Here is an 8,743-nt window from a genome sequence, read left to right on the forward strand (position 1 = left end):
TCGGGGCTTGAGAGCAGGCCCTCTCTGCTGCTGCTCTGCCCCCACCCCTGTTGCCTTGGGTTGCTAGGCTCTTTCTGGGCAGATCCCCACAGCCAGCCATCTCCTCCCTTGGCACGTCTGTCAGCACCCTTGGGGGAAAGAATTTGGTAAGGGGAGGAAGAGAGAGGAAAGAAACTAGGGTGCAGGGGATGGCTCCCACACCTGTGTAAATAATTTGTCATCTTAAAACTCATCAAATATGCTCACCTTTAATGACTGGTTCTTGGGCTTGTTTTCCTTGGCAGGGCCACCACAGCAGTGGAATTTCGGCCGAAGGGAGCCCAATTGTCATATTCTAAGCATGTTCCCAGGCCAGGGGGCCGGGGATGGCTCAGGCTGACACTCCACTTCCGTCCCCAGAAGTACCGGAAGGTTCCTGGGATTTAGAGAGCAGCCGCCAGTTCTGGAAACAATCCCAGAATTCTGGAATGTTGGAATCCATACGGCCTCCTGCCCATTTTTCCGGAGGAGGAACATGAGGCCCAGAGAGGGGAAAGGGTTGTCCTGAGGTCACACAGCATGCTGAGGTGAGCTAGGGTTTGCCAGAAGGTGGGAAGTTTATGAACAGGTCATTCGCAGGTAATAGCATCCCAGTTTCTGGCTGGAGGACTTCCTTTCCCCCCATCTCAGTCCTGGAGGTTTGGGTGGGGTACCCCTAGACCCTGTTTCCAGGAGTGGGCACGTGACCACTCTGGCTGCAGAGATTAGCCTAGAGGTGGAGTTGTACCTGAGGTTGCCCTGTGAGACTGGATCCTGGGACTCGGGTTGCTAGAACTATTTGTGAAGGAGATGCGATTTTCCCATTGGATGGGGAGTGAGGGGGTGAAAGCCTGGGGCATCGGAGGACTTACAGGGAGGGGGCTGCCGGAGAGAGATCAACACAGAGCTGGATAGGGTTTGGACCCTGGAGCCAGCCATACCTGAAATTAGACACCCTTGGACTTTCTAGTTTTATGAGCCACTACATTTCCCATTTTTGGCTGAAGCTGGTCGGGCTGGTTTTCTGTCACTGGCACACAAAAGGTTCTGACTGACCCAGAGGATGGAGGCAGGGGGAGGGGGAAGAGATTCCAGGCAGAGAAAATATAGCATGCACGGTGACCGCAGAGCAGGGGTCACTCAAGAGACAGGGAGGAGAAGGAGGAGGCAGCCCTGAGGTGAGTTGAGGAGGTAGCTGGTGGTCAAGGTGGGAGAAGGGGGTCTCCCAGCAGAGGGATCAACCAAGAGCCCGCAGGGGTGCTAGCTCGTGAGGGCTAACCGTGTGCCACATTGTGTTGTGTGCCAGGGGACACAGAGACAAAAAAGGGCAAAATTGAATCCAGCTGCTCCCTAACTGCCCCAGCTGAATGTGGGCTCCCGTGCTTTTGGAGCTGAGCCTTCCTGCTTCCTGCTGGCATGCTGTCTCCAGCTCTCGAGTGTTGTCCTAACTGGCACCGGCGGTTCCCACGTCATTGCTGTATGGGGTGCCTTGGCAGAGCGACCCATCACATTCCCACCAGCGATGCGCGAAAGGTCCAGTTGCTTCCCATCTCCGTCAGCACTTGGGATTGTCAGGTTTTGGGTTTTGTTCTTGTTTTTTTTTTAATGTAAGCCATTCTAGGGGGTGTATACTGGTATGTTGTTGTAGTATTGACTTGAATTTCCCTAATCATGAGTGATGTTGAGCATCCTTGATGTGCTTATTTGTCGTCTGTTTATTTTCTTTGGTGTCCTGTCTGTTCAAACTTTTTGTTCATTTAAAAAAGTCGGCGGTTTTCTTATTAATGGATTTGGAGAGTTCTTCATACGTTCTGGATGCAAGTCAGTCCGTCAGGTGATTGGCAAATACTTCCTCTCAGTCTGTGGGCTTGTCTTTTTGTTCTCCTAATAGATATGGGAATAACACTGTCTTGTTTTCATTGCGATGATTTTTCTGGTTATCTTTGATTTGTGGCAAGTGTTCTTTGTGTTTTTTGTTTTTTGTTTTTTTTTTGAAATCTAGGGATAATAGAAAGTGTTTCCTTTTAAAATAAATGTATTTAAATTACAAAGTAAGTCAATGTGAAGAAAAATATTAAGTAATGGTAGGATTGGAAAGCAGATTGCTCAAAAATCATGAAGGCAGGGTGCCTGGGTGGCTCACTTGGTTAAGCAGCCACCTCTTGGTTTTGGCTCAGGTGGTGATCTCAAGGTCATGGAATCGAGCCCCGTGTCGGGCTCTGTGCTCAGTGTGGAGTCTGAGATTCTCTGCCTCTGCCTCTTCCACTTGTGCATTCTCTTTCTTTCTTTCTCTCTCTCCCTAAAATAAATAAATAAATCTTTTTTAAAAAAATCATAAAGGCAGTTACTTGAATAACTGAAGTGTGGGCAGCTCCAATTCATTTCACCAGCAAATATCAAGTGAGCACCCACCAGGCTTTGTCTTAGGTGCTGGGATACAGGGAAGAGCAAGAGGAATATCTGCTGCCCTTTGGTGACAATTTCTGTCCACCAAGTTCTTCTTTATCCTTCAAACGTCAACTCAAATAACCCTCCCTCTGTCTGGCACTTGCTTTACCACGCTGCTTTAAAATTTTCTATTTTTTGTGAGTGTCTTCCCGGGAAGGAGTATATCTGGTCGCTACTGATTGGATTGCACAGAGCCCGGTGCATAGATTCCCAACAGCTAGTGCCTCATAAAGTAGACACAATTATGAGATGCCAAAAATGAGTTGGCTGATTTGATTGGTTGAAATCAGCCAGGTCTGCCCTGTGATGACATAGCCTGAAGCCACCTCCCTGCTGTATTCTGGGCTGGGCCCTTGCAGATCAAGGTCATCCCCCTTGGCCTTCACTCCCACCGACAAAAACACCAAGAGAAATGGGTTTTTCACAAACCCAACACCCTCATCTCCCATCTTTGCTCTCCATCCAGTGCCCATGGATGCCATCTCGGAGTGACTCATTGATCCTACAGATACTTGCCAGACAACTCTTTGCTCTGACCTGGCCCCAGTGACCACTTCACTCAGCCTCCCACTTACTCTTCCTCCTTTTCCTCATCTTCATTAGCCTGCTTCTTCTGTTCCTCCAATACACCAAGCTCATTCCCACCCCCGGGCCTTTGTACTTGTTCTTCCCTCTCTTGAACCTTCTCTCTCTATCACTTTGCATGATTGCATCTCCACATTCAGTTCTGAGCTTAAATGACCCCTCCTCAGAGACCCTTCTCCCCATCTACTTTTTATTGTATTGTTTTGTTTTTTCTTTTCTTTGTAGCACCAAAGATTCTCATTTCAGAGTTTATTTCTGTGTTCACTTGGGTTTTTTTTTGTCAGTATCATCAGTGGTTTTGGTCTGGCCATCTGCCTCTGCCTGGCACAGTGCCCACACATAGTAGGTACTCAATAAACATTTGGTGAATGAATGAGTGCATGAGCTCTCCCTTGTCGAGATGCCCTCCAAGCAGAGTTGAGCCCATCAGCCCACGTGTCAGGCTCATAGCCCTCTGGGCTTTTTCAGAGTGGGACCACAGGTCCTTTTCCTGGTCTCCATCTGGCCCCTGTGCCCAACACAGTGCTGGGTGCTGCCCATAGCTCCACTGGGCTTGTGTTCTGCAAACTGCCCAGCCTGCTGTTCCCAGGACCTCACAAGCCATGGAAGGGCCTGGAGATAATGATGTGGGGTGCAGGGACCCTGCGTGAAAGCCCATCATCTCACCAGGAGAGTCATTTCAGTTCCTTTTCTGTCCTCCTGGTTCTGCCTTGGGAAGGAAATCCTCCACTTTCAGCCATTACCACCTTTTTGCCACCTGTTCTTTTTAAGAAGCAGCAGAGGCAGCACCAAGCCATGCGCAGCAGTGCCGTCCGGCTGTGTTTCACTTCTTTGTTTAATTTGCTAAATATCTTTGATTTCCAGCAAGTGCCTTAGGTTGGGTTCCCCTAGAAGCAGAGCCCAAAGAGAATGCTTTGAAGACCAGTAGTTTATTTGGGAGGTGACCCCCCACCCCCAGAAACTATGGTAGGGAAGTAGTAGAGCTGACGGAAGAGGGCAGTCAATGCAGAGGGTCACGGAGACATCAAGGGCTGTGGGCATGGCATCTGGGGCTCACCTCTGTGGAACTCTGGTGGAGACCGCGCACCTCCGGGTTATCCCACCTGGGGGTGAGGGCAAGGGTGGAGACAGAGCTAAGGAATGTAGACGTCCTCTCCTGCCAGTCCTGGTTGAGGGCGCCTCCCTGGAGTGTTCATTCCCAGCACTTCCAGCCTGCCACAGGTGGGCAGAGCCCGCAGGTAAAGGGCAGGTGCCTGCTGGAATTTGGTCCGTGGGAGGGGAGATGGGAGGAGCTCCGGCGGCAAATACCTCACCCTTAAGACCGGTTGCTTATTTAAAGAAGAGATAAAATGTTTGCTTTAAAACTGGGTTTAAATACCCCTCTTAAAAAAACAAAAACAAAAACATTTTATTTATTTATTCATGAGAAACACAGGGAGGGAGAGAGGCAGAGAAGCAGGCTCCATGCAGGGAGCCTGATGTGGGACTCGATCCCAGGACTTTAGGATCATGCCCTGGGCCTAAGGCAGGTGCTAAACCGCTGAGCCACCCAGGGATCCCCCTAAATATACCTTTTAAAAGCAAATTGACTCAAAGAAAAAGAGTCTGTAAGTGGTGCACAGGGGAAACGCAGCATTTGGCAAAGGCTGTTTTTGTTTTTGTTTTTTTTGTTTTTTGTTTTTTTTTTTAAGAGCATCTACAAAGCAGATGTGTTTCTTCTCCTTCGTGACCCACTGACATGGGTGTGTTCCGAGGTGGTGAAGAGACCCCGAAACGCCTCCCAGCCAGCCTGCCTCACGCCCACCCCGACATTGCCCTGCGCCTCTGGGAGTCTTGGAAGTGGGCCAGGAAGGGTGAAGCCCTTTTGTGACTCAGGTCTGTCATCTCCAGGCCTGTCTGTTCAAAGGGTATGTTCTAAAGTCTCAGGAGGGAGTCAATTGGCAAAACTGGGCAAGACAATTCTGAAAAAGAAAACCCAAGAGGAGGACTTGTTCGTGCAGATGTTAGAATACACGACAAGGGCTTAGTCTGGCATTGGCACAGCTGTGAGTATATAGATCAAGAGTCCAAAAATGACCCAAGTGTCACCTGTGCCGCCTAATGGATGCGAAAGGCTTTGGCAAGATGAAGACATTAATTAGCACGGCTCTTCGGATTACGTCTGGGCTGGGGCAGGGGCTTCCCAGCAGGGTCCCCATCATTGGCCCTGCCCTCTCATCCGCTCACCCTCAAAGACCCCACACACCCCATGTCTACCCTGGAAATGTCAGAAGCCCCAATTCAAGATGAGCTAGGTGACAGGTGGCCCCAAGTGTTCTTCCCTTGGCTTTTCTCTTTGATTCTTCTGATGAACCCACGGAGAGAGCCTTGTGTGGGTGCTGGCAGCCCTTAATGCCTCAGCAGAGCTCACTCACCTCCCTTTACAAGGCCGAGCAGACCTTGACCCAGAGCCCTCGGCAGGACCCAGGGTCCAGCTAGAACTTAATCATGCTGTTTTGTGGCCATTGTTTCTAAGGTCACTTTCCATCTGTAGAAATGAATACTTGTTTTCCCTTTCTGGTTGTAATACAAATTTCCCTTTAAAATTCATTTTATTAAAAAAAAATCATTTTACTGGAGCACCTGGGTGGCTCAATGGTTGGGCATCTGCCTTTGGCTCAGGTCATGATCCCGGGGTCCTGGGATCGAGTCCCACATCGGGTCCCCGCAGCGAGCCTGCTTCTCCCTCTGCCTGTGTCTCTGCCTCTCTCTGTCTCTCATGAATAAATAAATAAAACCTTTAAAAAGAAATCTTGTACCTGACACGTGGTACAAGAAGAATGAGCCTCCAAAACATGCTGCGAAGTGAAAGAACTCAGACATAGAAGGTCTCCTATTGTATGATTCCATTTCTATGAAATATCCAGAGTATATAAGTCCACAGAGGCAGAGAGAAGATTGGGGTCGGGGCAGGGGGTCGGAGAACTGGGAACAGCTGCATGACGGGTGCTGGGTCTCCTTTTGGGGTGACGAAAATGTTTTGCAACTAGTTAGAGGTGGTGGTTACACAACGTTGCAAACGTACCAAATGCCTCTGAATTGTTCACTTTGAAATGGTTGATTTGATGTTACGTGAATTTTACCTCAGTAAATTGTTTTTAAAAAACCAACCAAGCCAAAAAAAAAAAAAAAATCAAGTTTACTTCATAAAAAGTACTAATGTCTTTAAAGATACCTTTCAAGTGAGGTGTGGGAGTCACTGGCTAAGAAGATCGATCTCACCTCCTGGCCTGGGCACGGCTCGAGCGAAGGCCTGGAATGCCTTCTCTGCTCACGGAAAGAATCCTGCCGTCCTCGGGAACGCAGGCCAAGGCTCACCTGGGCAGGAAGCCCTCCTGATTTCATGGGCCCAGCAGGTGACCAAGCAGTCAGGTGGGCCCAGCCCTGCAACCCTCGGACCCAGGTGCGGAACCCAAACCGGCTGCTTCCTAGCAGGGAGGAGTTAATCATGACTTTGGGCAGACTTTGGGCACGTTGCATAACCTCTCCAAGAGGGTCTCAGCTTCCTCATCTTTAAAATGAGTGTTCATGATTGTTCTTATTTCATGAGATTGAGTAGCTACATAGAAAGTCTGTGGACAGGGCCTGGGGCCGAGCTGGCCACGCACTGATCACACCATAATTGCATTTATTTGTCTCCTGTTTCCTGAACCGTAAGGAAGGGCTCAGGCTTCAAGATCTCTGCATCCATAGTTCACACATGGGGCTTACACGCAGTAGGTTCCCCAGAAAGGCATGTTGACTGATGCCCAAAGGAATTCCTAAAATCCCGCCTGTTCTTTCTACCTCCACTGCCCTTGTCCTGGTCCAGCCCCCTTCATCGCTGGATGGTCACAGTCCCCTCCTCCCTGGTCTCCTGACTTCTGTCCTATAACCCCCACCCCAGTCCATTCTCCATACACAGCCAGAGGGGTCGCATTAGAACCTAAGTCAGTTCTGTCCTTCCCTGCTCAGAACATTGCCAGGGTCCCAACCCCATCCCGAGTAAAAACCAGAGTTCTCCCCCGTGGCCCAGAAGGCCCTGCTTGTCTGCCCTCCCCCTGGAATGCCCCCACCCCTCACGTCCCCTAGTCTCCCTCATCCCGGCTCCAGCCACGATGTTGCTCTAAAACTCCAGGCCTCCCCCTTCCAGGCCTTTGTACCTGTTGTTCCCTATGCTGAGGACACTCTTCCTCAGATGTCACCCACTGCTCACTTCCTCCCCACCTTCGGGCCTTCGTTCAAATGCCCCCTGGCCAGGGAGGCCTTCCCTGGCTGTCCAGATCTCTCTGTTGGACTCAGAGCTCTCTTCCTCCCTTAGCAAAGACCCATGCCTGGGTTTCTGGGCCCAGGACAGGCTCCCAGGCCTCAGCCTGGACTCGGGGCTTGGGTTCAGGCTCTGTCTCCCACAGAGGCCTCTGCTTACTTGCCACGGGAGGTGGCTCTGAGCTGCTCCCACGGGCTTCCAGGGTACATATGGGAAAGCCCCACGTCCTCCTCCACTTACCTGACTTGGGGTGACTCAGACCCTCACCCCTGGCCAGAGGGAGCCGCAGCCGCCCCACCCGGCCCCTTGATGGGAAACAGTGCTGCTAGGGCCTGGCTGGGCCAAACATTGACTCACCTCACCCCGCCCAGCCTCTGCCATTGGAAGTCACACCTTCCTCTGGCCAGAGACACTCCGGCCCTTTGCTCCCAGGGGACCTTTCCCACTCTGTACCTTTTCCCAAACTGTGCTCTTTGGCCAGCAGTGCCCTTGTGCCTGGAGCCCTTCTGTGCCTTTCCAGCCCAACCAGAGGGCTGATTCCTGTTGGAAACATTAGAGATTCCTCTAGCCAGAAGGGTAAAGGGGGTTGTGGGAGAGCTAATACTAATACACTAATAATACGATTACCCTACTACTGATTGCTATTACGCACCAATAATAGTAGAGTAGCCACGTTACGTGGGCCAGGCTCTGTACTATACACTTTATTGTATTAACTCATTCAACCATCACAAGAATCTTATGAGGTAGAGGCTTTCATTTCCCCAAGGCATGGAGTGGTTAGTAACTAGCCCAACGTTTGAGCTGGTAAGCAGAAGAAGGATTTGAATGCAGGCAGTCCGGAGAACAGATCTGGGGGCCCTGAGGCCAGAATCCGGGGAGCAGGGGAGGGAGGAGATGTAGGTCTGGGGCTGTGTCAGTGCCCCATCCTACCCCAGTGCAGGCCAGTCCTCAGTTCCTCCAGCAAGGTGAATCCTCAGAACACAGGGTCTGGGCAATCCCCAAACAGCCTCTGAAAGGGGATCTGCACATACGAAGCTGGGACTGTGGCCTGGGCGCTTAGGCCGTTAGCCTGGGGAGCAACAGTTACTGGCAACCATTTCGCAGATGAGGAGGCTGTGGCCCAGAGAGTGGCAGGGTTTGCTCAAGTTCATGGAGCCAGGATGTAGCAGAGGCTGGGTTCAAACCCAGGATTGTTCTGACATCACAAGGCCAGGGTCCCTTCTACTGGGTGGTGACATAGCATCTCAGTGAAGAACAGGGCAGGACCCGCAGGTCAGAAAGAGCCTAGAACTTCGGTCGCCATCACCTCCTCTCTCCAGCATCCCGATAACTGCCACCCACCCATCCATCCGTCTGCCCATCCACCTATCTACCCATCTGCTCAACCACCACTCATCCACCATC

At 50.9% G+C, this 8,743-nt stretch overlaps 1 long non-coding RNA gene across 1 annotated transcript; it reads right to left on the reverse strand.

The window, feature by feature from the left end:
• Window positions 1–229: 229 nt before the first annotated feature.
• On the reverse strand, window positions 230–7,677 carry LOC140617908 (uncharacterized). Its single transcript, XR_012018054.1, has 2 exons — window positions 7,577–7,677; window positions 230–2,317 (listed from the first exon to the last, which is right to left on the reverse strand). It is a non-coding gene; the product is annotated as an uncharacterized lncRNA (long non-coding RNA).
• Window positions 7,678–8,743: the final 1,066 nt, after the last annotated feature.

The sequence above is a fragment of the Canis lupus genome, chromosome 26, assembly GCF_048164855.1.
Source record: "Canis lupus baileyi chromosome 26, mCanLup2.hap1, whole genome shotgun sequence".
Lineage (NCBI taxonomy): Eukaryota > Metazoa > Chordata > Mammalia > Carnivora > Canidae > Canis > Canis lupus.